Genomic DNA, 14,273 nt, shown 5'->3' on the forward strand with positions numbered 1-14,273 from the left:
TAAGGTACTTAGCCCTTATATATTAGGCATTAGAGTCATATATGTATGAAATCACGAATCAAATTCAACATATTAGCCAATATTCTCCTTAGCCAAATTTTCTAAGTCAAGATAAAGCCATCAATATGCTTACCTGTGGCCGAACATACACATCAACCTATGTACTCATTCATGTGGCCGAATATGCAGGTCTATGTTGAGGCCGATTGTATACTTAATACATTCTACAAATATGGTCACTTGTATTGACTAAATACCATTTTGTTTCAAGTTCAAAACTCGGCTAATACACATATATACACTAGAAATCAAATACTAACATTTGCACTTCAACTTAATAGCTAGCTTAGCAAACCTTGATTTAACACATAATTGTTCATAACACAATTTAAGCATACTCTCCATTCCATCAATTCCAAAACACATACATTACTCAATAATGTTCAAACTTATATTCGGCCTTAGCACACAACTTGCTAGCCGATTCTTCTCCATCTAGCAACTAATGCACATATGTGCTCATTTGTTAGACTCTACTTCATCTAACAACAACCATATTTCTCTTCTACCTCCTACCATGGCCGAATGCTCAAGATACCTCAATACCGAAACTTTTAACTTGTGTTGCTTAAAGAACTTGGTGATGAGTTAAAATTTATCTAACACCTCAAGCATCATAACACATCCATATAGCCAACATTCTAATAGTATCAAGGCTTCAACTAAAACTTTTGAAGCCTCTTAGTCGAATACTAACTCTCTAATAACCCCAAATCCCTCCATGAGATAGTTAGAATTTAGACTAATCATCCAAGGGATGTATGAACTTTCAAAGCAACATTAAACATACCTTAATCTAGTGAACCACCATAGCCGATTTTCTCCAAGCTCTTTCCCTTCCTTTCTTTCTTCTATTCGGCCAACTTGAACAACATGAGAGCTTTTTTTTCTCTTTTTTTTTCTTCAAGTCACGGCAATGGGGGGTAAGGGGGAGACAACTTTGGTTTCATCACCCCTCCCTTTTCATTACTTAATTACTAACCCCTTTATTTTATTCTTTCTAACATAACACACTAACACAACATGTTCACAACATGTTTCACCCCATAGCATGGCCAGCCACTAGCTCAAAATTTGGGTAATTTAACATGCAAACCCATCATTTTCATAACATGCATTAATAGGCCACTTTACATTTGCCTAGCACATTTCTAAATTTTCCCACATAAGTCCTATTTAATAAAATTCACTTACAATTAACAAAATTCAAACATGAAATTTTCACACATGCATATATGCATATAATAAGCATCAACTATGACGGTTAATTATTTTTTTATGACTCGGTTTAGTGGTCCCGAAACCACTTTCCGACTAGGGTCAATTTAGGGCTGTCACAGATGTAACACCCCAAACCCGGCCTAGACGTTATGGCCGAATCTGGCGATGTCACATTGGGTGTTTTTCGTAAAGTGTTATATCGATGAAAACTCTTACTATATATTTAACCTCTTTGTGTGTTTCTGAGTTATGTCATTCATTACAAAACTTGTATCACTAACCAAAAAGTATTTACTTAAAAATCATTATTCACTTCCAAAAATATCATTTTATATCAAAAGCTTTCTAAAACAGTTGCGTACTTGCGTTTACTTTGTAAAAACATTGTTTCTTTCGAAAACTCGAATTTTCCTATCTCTAGCAATTTTAAACCAACGTAAATAAAAATACCCAATTAAAAATAAAAACCCAAAGAGGCCTTATTACAATAAAAATACCCCAAAATAAAATTACTTATAATTTAAAAAATTAAATACGAAATTACATGCGGTTGTGGGGCCACCTTCGAGTTCCTCGCAGCAGCGACTCGCCTAAGCTTAGGGATTACCTATACAGATAAACAGATGGGTAAGTTTACGAAAACTCTATGTGTAATCCCATATAAGCAAACAGTCAGAAAACAAGCACAATCTGGGCTTAAGCCCTTTTTAGTACCAATGACAATATCAGTTTGGGCTTTAGCCCATCTCAATACAGAAACAGTCATGTGCTTGGGCCTTGGCCCAGTACAGTAACAATAATCAGTGTAGAAACAGTAATCAGTGCAATAACAGTATACAAGTCCTACCCATCCAGCCTTTACACTCCCTTTCCGTCCAACCTACACTCCATGTGGGGATATAATCAACCCACCCATCCTTACACTTAAGAATTAGCACCGGTTGAGGCACCAAGCAATAATATGTAGCTCTACTACCAGTAATTTAGGCTCGGAGCCTTTCAGTACATTTCCTCCGATTTGTATAAACCCATCCCCATGCAGTGTGTCATACAGTCATGTCATGTCATATCATATCATAGAATCATACATGTATCCATTACAATTTAAATAACATGCTAAAATATGGTCATACATGCACATATATGTATACATCACATAGCCCAAAACAGTCATCTTACCATATAAGGGCAAAACAATCATTTTACCACATAAGGGCAAAACAGTCATTTTACCACATAAGAGTAAAACAGTCATTTTACCACATAAGGGAAAAAAAGTCATTTTACCACATAAGGATAAAGCAGTCATTTTACCACATAAGGGTAAAATAATCATTTTACCATATAAGGGAAAAATAGTCATTTTACCACATTAGGGCAAAACATGCATTTTACCACATAAGGGAAAAACGGTCACTTATCAATTTGAGGTCCAGGCACACTTACCAACCCAACAGTAGGGCCACAGTCATCTAGCGCAACCTGTGCAACCTTAACAGTCAAATAGTAAAAATGGGCCCACGACCCATACTACGGGCCCATGTGGGCCCACACGCCTGTCTGATCTACATAGCCCAGAAATGGCCTTAGCTGTGTGGATACACAGCTTGCCCCAATATTCACCTATATGCCTGTGTGGTTCACCCAAGTGGAGCCCACATGCTCATGGGGCCCACATTGCCCAGTTCGACCCAAAATGGCCCAAAATGGCCTGGGCCAGTGAAATCGCTCATGGATGGCCTTAACATTCATACACCCACACGAACTACCACACGAGCGTGCACACGCCTATGTAGCGTCAATGGTCACTTATTTCGACTTTTGCCAATTTATGATTAGGGGTAGTCTTATTACACACCTGAAATATTCTTTTATGCTAACACCACCACGCTCACTCCGGCACCCTAAAAACGTCAAGCTAGAGTTTAGTCCAGGTTTATTCATGATCGAAATGCGGTAGTGAAATTGGCACCAACAACAATTATTTAAAGTTCACTTACTCTTAAAACTTCAACGATCCAACAACCAAAACAGTGTTATAACAGCCCTGTTTCACCCAAAATTCCAAGTTGTCAAACAGAGATTAACCCTCTAGTTAGTCACCTTTAACAAATAATTACCCAAAATTCGATGGGGTAAAACCAATTATAATCACAAAAAGTCTTTTACCTTCAGTCGATCAATAGAGATCCTATATACTCAAAACATTGAAGACCTCTGGTCAGCCTCTCGATTAACACCTAAAAACAAACGAACACTTTCTTTAATACTTGACCAAAACACAACTATAGATTAACCAAAATTGAACTTACCGCGTGCGCAAGGCTCAAAGTTGCACAAAAAGACTATACGAATAAAGAGAACGAAAGGAAGGGTGGTGTGCCAAGAATCGAAATTCGGCAATAAGGTGCGGGAGAAAACAATAGAGAAAAAGAAAAAGGAAAGGAAAAGAAAAGATGGAGAGAGGACGAACAATAAGCAAAGAGAAAATATTACATAAAAAAAAGAACAATAAATTGACATCAACAAGCTAGGAATAGTCCCCAGACCAAAAGAAAGGAGAAAAAGAAGCTAAAGAGCAGATTCGACCGAGAGAATGAATTCCAAAACGTCAAAAATTAGGAACAACCGAACTTTGTGTGAATGAAATCTGAATGCCGAAAATAGTGGCGACTTTTCTCCTTAAAACTCTCCTTAACCTCCCACAACAACTCCACCTCTTGAAGTTTCAATTTAACTAGGTCACCACCCACCACACGACCAAATAGTAAATATAAAACGCACTCCTGCACACCCAAGGACTCGAACTGTAACATCCCAAAATAGGGCTAGTCAAAATAGTGGTTTTGGGACCACAAATCTGACATCAAAATATTTATTTTATGATTATTATGAGGCCTAAAATATGAGAATATGTATGTGTTAAAGTTTCATGAAGAAATTCTTTGAGTAAGGTGTCCAATTGGAAATTAGGAACTAAATTGAATAAATTGCAAAACTTGGATTCTAGAAGCAATTTGTATGAAATTGGTTTAGATTATAAATTAGAAGGTCTAGGAGAGAAATTTTCCCAATGTAACACCCCAAACCCAGCCCAGACGCTATGGCCGAATCTGGTGTGTCACATTGAAGTGTTTTAGCGAAAACCGAGTTTTCATTGAAAACCCTTCTTAAAACAAAAGAACATCTTAAAAAATAAACACCTTTCAATCACTTGTTTGAAACATAAGATTTGATGAAAACATGTCACTTAAAAATTTAGTTGCGAAAACATAGAAAACATACTATAATTTAAGAAATCCATGTTCAACTTCTTGTTATTACAATGAAAATAATAATAATAATTCGAGTAATAATAACATAATGAAAACCTTATTACAATTTGATCTGAACACACTTAAAAAGAAATAAAAACTTAAATGCTTAAAAAAAATCAAGTCCGAATTATCTTGCTACTCGGCTACCCAAAGTCCCTCCAAACATCGAACCTTCTACTGAGCAACACCTGAAAATAAAATAAAAGAGGGGGCGAGTTTTCACAAACTTAGTGTATACAACCGTCGAAGAAAAACAAGCATTCAAAGAGAAATCATCAAACATGTAATGCAATCCCATCCAAATTATCCAATCAGCTACACACTAGCTCCGTCCCCCGTCACACCATGTGGGGATATAAATATCGACCCACCCAGCCCACACACCAATGGTAGCCCGGTTGCGGAACTACCTTCATTTACATATTGGGCTTTAAAAGCCATCGATGGATCCACGATTGTTAGGTAACCATGCGATCCTCATATACTTCCTCCATTCCATAGTTCCCACCCCATATACAACCTAAGCAGAACATCGTATGTATGCATGTCACATCCATAAAACTTACACTCAACACCTAGGGATATTTTGGTCATTTTTTCCCTTAGGGGCATTTCGGTAATTTTCCCTTAATTATGGTTTTCACTTACCTTGACCCGTTAACAAGTCCCACGAGCTAAGATGAATGAATACTATGCACCAGGTAGGATTTTAGAGAAGAGGAGGTGGGTCATTAAGACCGCTTAAGTACCAAGCTCTCCCTAGATCTAGTCCTAGACATGCATATAACCGTTGCCACACCTTAACCCTTTGACTCGTCAACGGTCGCAATATATTAATTAAGTCTTCTGTAGTTATCATAGACTAGGCCGAAAACCCCTTACAACACCTAAACAAATTCACATACCTGCATCTGGCCCATTAACCCAATCATAATCATATGGCCTGTAACACCCTTAACCCGAATCCGATCACCGAATTTAGGCTAAGAGGTATTACCGAGCTAAACATTAAATTTCTCATTCACATTATCAATCAACAAAAACAGAGATCGAACTGAATACATATTGATTTTTAAGTTATAAATGCCATTTTCATATGGCCAAAATATTTACAGTTACAAAACATAGTTATCAATAGTCTAACCTATACATGCCACATCTAAACCAAAATATAACTGTACCAAAAAGGTCGATAGTATGATGAACTGTTGACGATCCCCGAGTCGGTGGCCAAAATCAACAATCTATAAAATAGAGAAATAAGGAACCGAGTAAGCTTTCGAGGCTTAGTAAGTTTTGAGCATTACAAACAATTAAAACTTATCATTTACATCGAACATTAAGTATCACAAAACTCATATTCTATTTATAATTCACTTGGCTGAATATACTCAAGTTCACTAATTATAATGTCAATTGGCCAAATATATATATACACTTGCACGTCCTGAAATCTTCAGCACATACTTCACTCTACTATATGACTGTTAAAATTAATTTAAGTTACATAATTCCATATAATGATAGACATTGACCGAATAGGTCATTCTCTTATTCGTAGACACAATAATCATCCACACATATATATTGTTCTTTGATACTAATAAGTCACTTTAAAATAAATTCCCATACGAGTACATAATCGTACCTGGCCATCATAATGTATCATACATAATCAATAGTAGTTTACCACGAACATTCGAATTCATAATCTTACTCGAATCACCGGCGTTGAGCCTACTAGGTTTTAAAAACTGAGTTCAGTCACTAGCACAAAGCCTTCGAGACTTTAAACCCGAATATATTTCCAGCATATAGCCTGCGGACCTTAAGTCCGGATATAATTCCAGCATATAGCCTGCGGGTATTTAAACTCGGATATAATTCCAACACATAGCCTTCGGACCTTAAGTCCGGATATAATTCTAGATATCATGCATATTTAGTCATATTTTAACACATATCATTCAACTTATCACTTTAGTAGTCATTTACTACATTCGAATATAAACTCAATATGCACACCATCATTTACATTTCTGCTCAAGAGTCATACATAAATATCACATATTCATTTCACCATTCAAGCTTAAACCCAAAGTGACCATTAGACTATAAGTCATATACAGGAATTATTTATTTCACAACTTAATTCAATTAAAAACGAAAAGATCACAATTCACCTAATATACTCATATAAAGACATCATCGATTATATACTAAAGGAGACTACTCAAAACTTACCTCGGATATATATATGAACAGTTGCGGATAGGCTACTCGATTGCTTTCTCCTTTCCCCTATCTGATTTAGATCCTCTTTGCTCTTGAGCTTAATTTAAACAAATGAATTTGTTTAATTACTTACTCAATTTTACTTCCTAGTAGTCATATTTGACAATCATATAAAACTCCAATACATATTATATTTTATAAAATATGCCATGACTCGATTTCATGCTTATTTAATCCATATCTAATTAGTATACACAAACAAAGATTCACATAACTTACCATGCTTTCTTATACATGAATTTAATTATATATATATCTGAATGTCTCTATAACACAAGGTACATACATAAGGCATATATATACCTATGTGACAGTCACAATTTAATCGTTTACTTATATTTATGCACAACCACGTATACACATATATATATTCATTGCATGCTTTAATAACATATATAACCTATTCGGCCCTAACTACTCAAACTTAGCCTTTATATTCAATTCCGTTTTATGACCAAATGTAGCAAATTCATATAGGTTTCACCTATGCCAAACAATGATTGAACCATTCAATCATGTTTAAAGTCGATTCTATCTTGTTCATATTAAGGACATAACTCACTTAAAAGAAATTCTAACCTTTCGCACTCTCATATCTAATGTTATAAGTAATGCCGAATGCTCAAACTTAACTAAACTAAAAATTTACCCTACATCACCTTAATTAACCACTACCTATTCTTCAAAACATCGAATACAAGGTAATTAACACCTATACATTTATACCGAATTTGCTAGCACATAAAGTCCTTGGCCGAATGTTATTAACTCAAGCCACAAATATTATTCCTTAAGGCACATTCAAAGACCACATTCGGCACCTCCCTAAAAACACATACTAACCTCAACTTTCAAGTTAACATTACTATCCATTCTAATGACATTAAAGTATCTACTAAGAGTTTCAAACTCCTTGGCCGAAATTCAAACCATGAAATAGGTAGTATTCAAACTAATCATCCCAATTATGCATAAATTTCTAAGAGTTGCATTGTACATACCTCATTCAAGCAATCACCTAAGCCGAAATTCAAACAAGAATTTTTCTTCTTCCTTTCTTCTAGCTACGACAATGGAGGAGCAAAGATGAACCAACTTTGGTTTCTCCTCCCACTAACCATTTCTATTATCTTTTATTCATTAATTCTTTTAATAAATATAAAATGTTAATAGAAAATATATATAATATATATTAAACAATATCATGGGCGGTCACTAACAAAAATGGCTAATTTGACATGCAAGTCCACCTTTTTGATAACATGCATTAATAGACCATTTTAAAATTAACCTATCACATTTCAAAAATATCTCACATAAGTCTTATTTAATAAATTTCACATACAAATGACAAAATCAAAGCATGAAACTTTTGCACATGCATTTACACATATAATAAGCATAGAATATAACAGTTAATTATTTTTATGACTCGATTTTGTGGTCCCGAAACAACTTTCCAACCAGGGTCAAATTAGGGCTGTCACATGGCCCATTAGGCCCAAATCACCTGTATATGGCCCATTAGGCCAAAATCACATTTATATGGCCCGTTAGGCCCAGTCACATTCATATTCATGCTCACATACAAATTCCTATCACATAGCATTAATATTCAATTTTTTCCTATTTTGGGCCCAACAGCCCATCGGGCCTATTTAGCCCATCTGGCCCGTATGGCCAAATCACCACCCAAGTCCATGGAATCGTCCGTGGGTCTCAGGAAACCTATTGGTCTCCCTCTTACAAGTGTTTGCGCACTCGCAAGACTACTATAGCCAAACTTTCGCTTTTTCGACATTTCGGCATTTCGACTTTCGCCTAGTCATAGTGTGTGTGCAGTGTATGTACACACCTGGTAGGCAAACGTGCTGCGATTTCCTTAGCCTAAACCTACAATTGATATCACTCAAATATTAATCTCACATACTTATCGAATACTTTACCAAAAGTCAGAATCTCACCTTAACCTTACCTTGTGCGATAAGTATAACAGCTCCTTCACTAACCACGATCAACTCCTAGATCTATGCCAATCGTAACTATTAAAACTATAATAATAGTTGACTCGTATCTAACGCAAGTCCCTTTACCATACTATGGCTATTTGGCCAACCTTGGCTAATGGATGAGGAATACTTACCAAAATCGTTACACCTAAGGGGCAATTTGGCAATGAGCTAAGATCCGAGATCCTATACTAATTCCCTACCACAATTGATTAGAAAGTGTGAGGGATAATATTTGATACTTAGCAAAGAAACCGATTGGGAGAACAACACTTACACTAGATTTGACTGAAGTAGAAGGAGTAGTGAGTACACCAAGGGTATTCGGCCAAAAAGGTTCGGCCCTTTACGATTGTATATCACAAAAGAGGGTTATTCGGCTCCAAAGGAAAAAGAAAGAAAAGTCAGCAATGAGGTAGAGGAAGAATATAATTTGGCACAAGGAAGGAGAAAAAGAAAAAAAAGGCAGAGGGTTTTCGACTTTTATAGAAAAGAGTTTCTGGTAACAGGGTGAAGGAAATTCGGTCATTAGCTTCATACCCTAGCATTCAGCACCTATTTATAAGCCTTATAGCTGAATTTTCCCATGCCCAATTCCCCATTCGTGGCCATCAGTTCTCCCTTCTCATCTCCTCGTTTTTCTCTCTGATAACCCCTTGATCCTTTCCTTAATTTTCTCTCCTGAACACTTCCCTTGGAGTCTACTTTCACGCCACTTCCATCCTTCTAGAAGGTCAAAATTAAACTTGTAAAAACACTAAGCTAGGATTCGAACCTTGGACCTTCTTGCTAGCTATTAATGCCATATCCCTACACTCTAAGTGACGTCACTTAGCCACTCCTCTACTAGGCTCTTTGCTGCTATTTTTCCCTATCTTTATTTAAAAGCCCAACTAATTGCCAACCCTGATTCTTTTAATAATTAACTTATAATTTCTTCTACCCCTTAATTCAAACTCAAACCTTGACAAAGACCTACCTTTGCGTAATTAGCACTTAACCAGAATTATTAAGCATAAAAAGAAAAATTCAAGATTTCAGGATTTTTGCATTTTGGGATTTTGGGGGCGTTACACCTAATTTCTAAGTTTTGGACAAAAATTGGCTTGCATGGATGAAATTTTAAAGAAATGGCTTAAGGGCATTTAGGTCATTTGGCATTTTAACGAAATAAAATGGGAAAAAATGAAACAAAAATCAGCCATTTTCTCCTTTGTGCCAGCTAAAACTCTCAAGCCCTCCATAGCTAGGGTTTTCAAGCTTTTCAAGCTCAATAGTAAGTGCTCCCAAACCCCGTTTTTAATGTTCTTTGTATTTTTAAAATTTCGGTAGCTTGCTCTTTCCATTTCTACCCATATTTCATGCTAGGTTTCATGTTTAAAATTTTACCCATGCATGAGTTACTTGTATTTTGATGGATTATGGAGGAATATGAAAGTTGGATGAGTGTTAAACATCTTTTTTATAGGTGGTTTTCATGAACAACCCCTAAAAGGACCTTTTTGCAAAAGATGTCCTGGAAATGAGAAATAATGGAAAAAAACATTCGGGTAGGTTTGGGTAAGATAGAAATTGCATGACTTTCATTATACGAGCCTAGGGACTAAATCGTAAAAATGTGAAAGGTTAGGGGCAAAATGGTCATTTGGTCCGGGGGTGGAATTTAGACTTGAAATGTATAATGTGGAGTGTTAATGATTTAATTTTGTTGTAATAGACCCCGAGGAACAAATTCCAGAGGTCGATCGAGGAAAACGAAAGGTTTCGGAATAACCGAAACACAGCACCAAAATGAATACCAGGTAAGTTCGGATAACTTAAAGTAAACTCTTAATATGCCTATCTATATGATTTGTTAATGAATGATGATTGCATTTATTGATAGTATAAGATTTCATAAAATGCATTCCTAATAATGATGTGTTGAAAAATTGTCTCGGTTGAGGTTAAAAAGGGAATTTGATGGATAAACCATGTTTTACATGTGTAATGAGATCCTGCATGTGTTGCAGAAAGGATTTAGCTCAGACGGGTAATCTGCTAATCTCAATTATGAAAAGGATCTAGCCTGGATGGGTGTTCCTTTGGATGATTGAGCCTCCCGAAGGATACATGTGCATTATGGATTTAGCCCGGACAGGTAATCCGATCAGGTTCTGAATTTAGCCTGGACTGGTAATTCAGATCCGAGCTCATTAAAGGTGTTTGTCACAATAAGGGATTTAACCTGGACTGGTAATCCTACCATAAGATGTGAGGTTTAGGGGAGTGCACACCTGAAATGATCATCCTTATGATTTGACGATTAATGGATATTCCATCGAGATTTCGTAGACACTCAACGGGATTACCATGAAATACATGTACAAAATGAAATGTTGAATGATGAGCTCATCTAAGATAAATTACTTGGTGTTTTGTTATGTGACTAACTCATTGGTTGAGTGCATGTGATAGGGAACCATTTCATACTTGTTGGTTTCCTTATCTATTATGGATGTATGCTAATTACTTGAGCTCAAGGACTCGTAAAGGTTGGAAGGCAGTTGGAGAGTCAACACACTATCAACTAGTCCAGCTTTGGTACATAGATACCTTATTTTGTTCAATGGCATGTATAGGTATTTTTGGGTCATTTTCTCATATGTGTCTTTTTGGCTAGCAATGTAAAGGCTTGAATGTTATGTCTATTCATTTTGTGTATGGCCTTGATATATGGCCTATATTGGTGTAGGTCGCTATCCTACTAATCATTCAATTTTTACTTATTGAAATGATTACATGGTGTTATGAATGGATATGACAAATGTGACCAATTCATTTGAAATTAGAAGGATCACAGTTGGCAGTGAGTTAAAAGATGAGCCAAACCCGATATTGTGATTAATGAGACTATAATCTTTAATACAAAAGGGTTAACCTAGCATGTGCAAAACTAATGATATGAGTTTTACATGCAATTGACAATTATGATAGAACTTGAGTGCAATTAGGGAATGTTAGATATAAGTAGAAACTATAGATGAAAGTGTGCAATTGAGGGTGGCCAAAGGCTTGAAAAGTAGCCTAATAAGGTCCACACGGGTAGACACACGGGCGTGTGTCTAGGCCGTGTGTGACACACAGATCACCCTTGGGTGTTTGGTATGACCGTGTGTCCCTTGCACTTAAAATTTTAAGTCAGTGTCGAACAGGGCTAGACACACAGGTGTGTCTCTTGGCTGTGTGAACCTAACAGAATGCTCAAGTTTTAGACACGGGGTGACCACACGGGTGTGTCCCAATACACACGGTTGTTTGAGGTATTAAACTATAAGTTTTCCTCAGATCTTAATTTTGGTCCCGAACCTTTCTCAATGTTTGTTTAGGGCCTCGTAGGCCCAGAATTGGGACACTACAATGTTAGTGGATTTGTTTTGAGTTGAAATGAAATTTTATAACCCATATTTTCCGTTTATGCTCGCATATATGTCCAGTAATGCCTCGTACTTTTTTTCGGTCTCGGGTATGGGTAAGGGGTGTTAAATTTAGTGGTATCAGAGCTACGGTTTAGTCGGTTCTAAGACTACCGTAGATAGTATTGGATTTCACTATACATGTCATTATTTGAACATTGATAGTGTGATATCTACTAACCGTCTAATTTTTTTTAATATAGTAAATGTCTTCCAATCAAGCACAAGATGAGTCCGAAGGAGCCGAGTGTAATATCTTGATTTGGGGTCTAGTCGGAATAGTGGTTTCGTGACCACTAAATTCGAGATAGAAATAATTATTTTATGATTATTTTAAGGTCTATGATATGATTGCAAGATTGTGTGAAAATTTCGTGAAGAAATTTTATGCATAAAGTGCTTAAATTGAAATTAGGGACTAAATCGAATAATTTGCAAAACTTGCATTCTAGAAGTTTCTAGTATGAAATTGTTTTGAAATATTAATTAGGAGGTCTTAAATAGAAATTTTACCAATTTCTAAGTCTATGGACAAAAATTGGACATGGATGGAATTTTTGGAAAGTTTAGTAGTAAGGGCATTTTGGTCATTTAGGGGTAAAATGAATTAAAATACAAAATTAAAAGCCAATTTTGCTCATCTTCAACCCCATGGCCGAATATAGCAAGGAGAAACCATGGCTAGGGTTTTTCAAGCTTCCAAGCTCGATTGTAAGTCCGTTCTAGCCTCGTTTTTAATGATTTTTACGTTTTTGGAGTCCCGGTAGCTCGATTTAGCTTATGCTAGCAATAATTTAACCTAGGGTTTATATTTGGAAAAATACCCATAGGTGAAATTTGTGTATTTTGGTGTTTTATCATAGAATATGAGGTTTTAAATTATGTTAGACAACTTGTGCTACTCGGTTTTAAGTGAAAACGAGCAAAAGGGCTTAATCAGTAAAAATACCTAATAGTCATAAGTACATGTTAGAGTGAGAATTTGATATTGCCATAGAAGGTAAAAATGATCAGCATGTCATAAAACATAAGAAAATAGGCTGAAGCTTAATTTACGAGCTTTGGGGAAAAAGTGTAAATATGCAAAAGTTTAGGGGCAAAATTGTAATTTTTCCAAAATATGATTTTGGGTCAATTTGAATAATGTGAGTCCTAATTATACTATATTTTAAATGATAGAGCAAGGAAAACTAAAATTCGGGCTAAAATGGGGAAAATACCAAGTTGTGGACGAAATGGTAAAAGTAGCCATTTTTGCATACGAGGTAAGTTCATGTGTAAATGTAGTAACATAATTGTCATTTTAAGCAATTTAATGTTGTTTGTATGATATGATGCTGATTATTATCATGAAATATTATGCTTTGTGGTTATTGTTGAATAATATGTAATTATGTGAATTACTTGATGAGTATGAACTATCACCGAAGTATCGGTTCCGATATTCCATGGAAGACGGCAAATGTGAGATCGAAAAAAAAAAGCCCGTTTGAACCTGAGGAATAGATTAGGATACAAGTGACATGTCACTAGGATGGTTGAGCATCCGAACTCGTTGAGTTGAGTCCGAGTTCACTTATGGATGCGAATGTCCGAACTCGTTGAGTTGAGTCCGAGTTCGTGAAATGTAACTAGGCATCCGAACTCGTTGAGTTGAGTCCGAGTTCACTTATGGATGCGAACGCCCGAGCCCGTTGAGTTGAGTCCGAGTTCACTTTTGGGCGGGTTACATGGTAGCTTGGCTACATATGTGGCACTTATGTGCAAACTTTCCATGTATCCGAATTATATTCCGATGTGTTCAACGGGTAAAGTTCTACTGAAATGGAGGAATGCTCAAGATGAAAGGGACGTATTGGTAAGTGTTGTAAAATGGGTACTTTGAACAGGTATGTACTTAACCCTCGGGTTGAAAA

This window comes from Gossypium hirsutum, chromosome A08, assembly GCF_007990345.1.
Source record: "Gossypium hirsutum isolate 1008001.06 chromosome A08, Gossypium_hirsutum_v2.1, whole genome shotgun sequence".
NCBI classification, from domain to species: domain Eukaryota; kingdom Viridiplantae; phylum Streptophyta; class Magnoliopsida; order Malvales; family Malvaceae; genus Gossypium; species Gossypium hirsutum.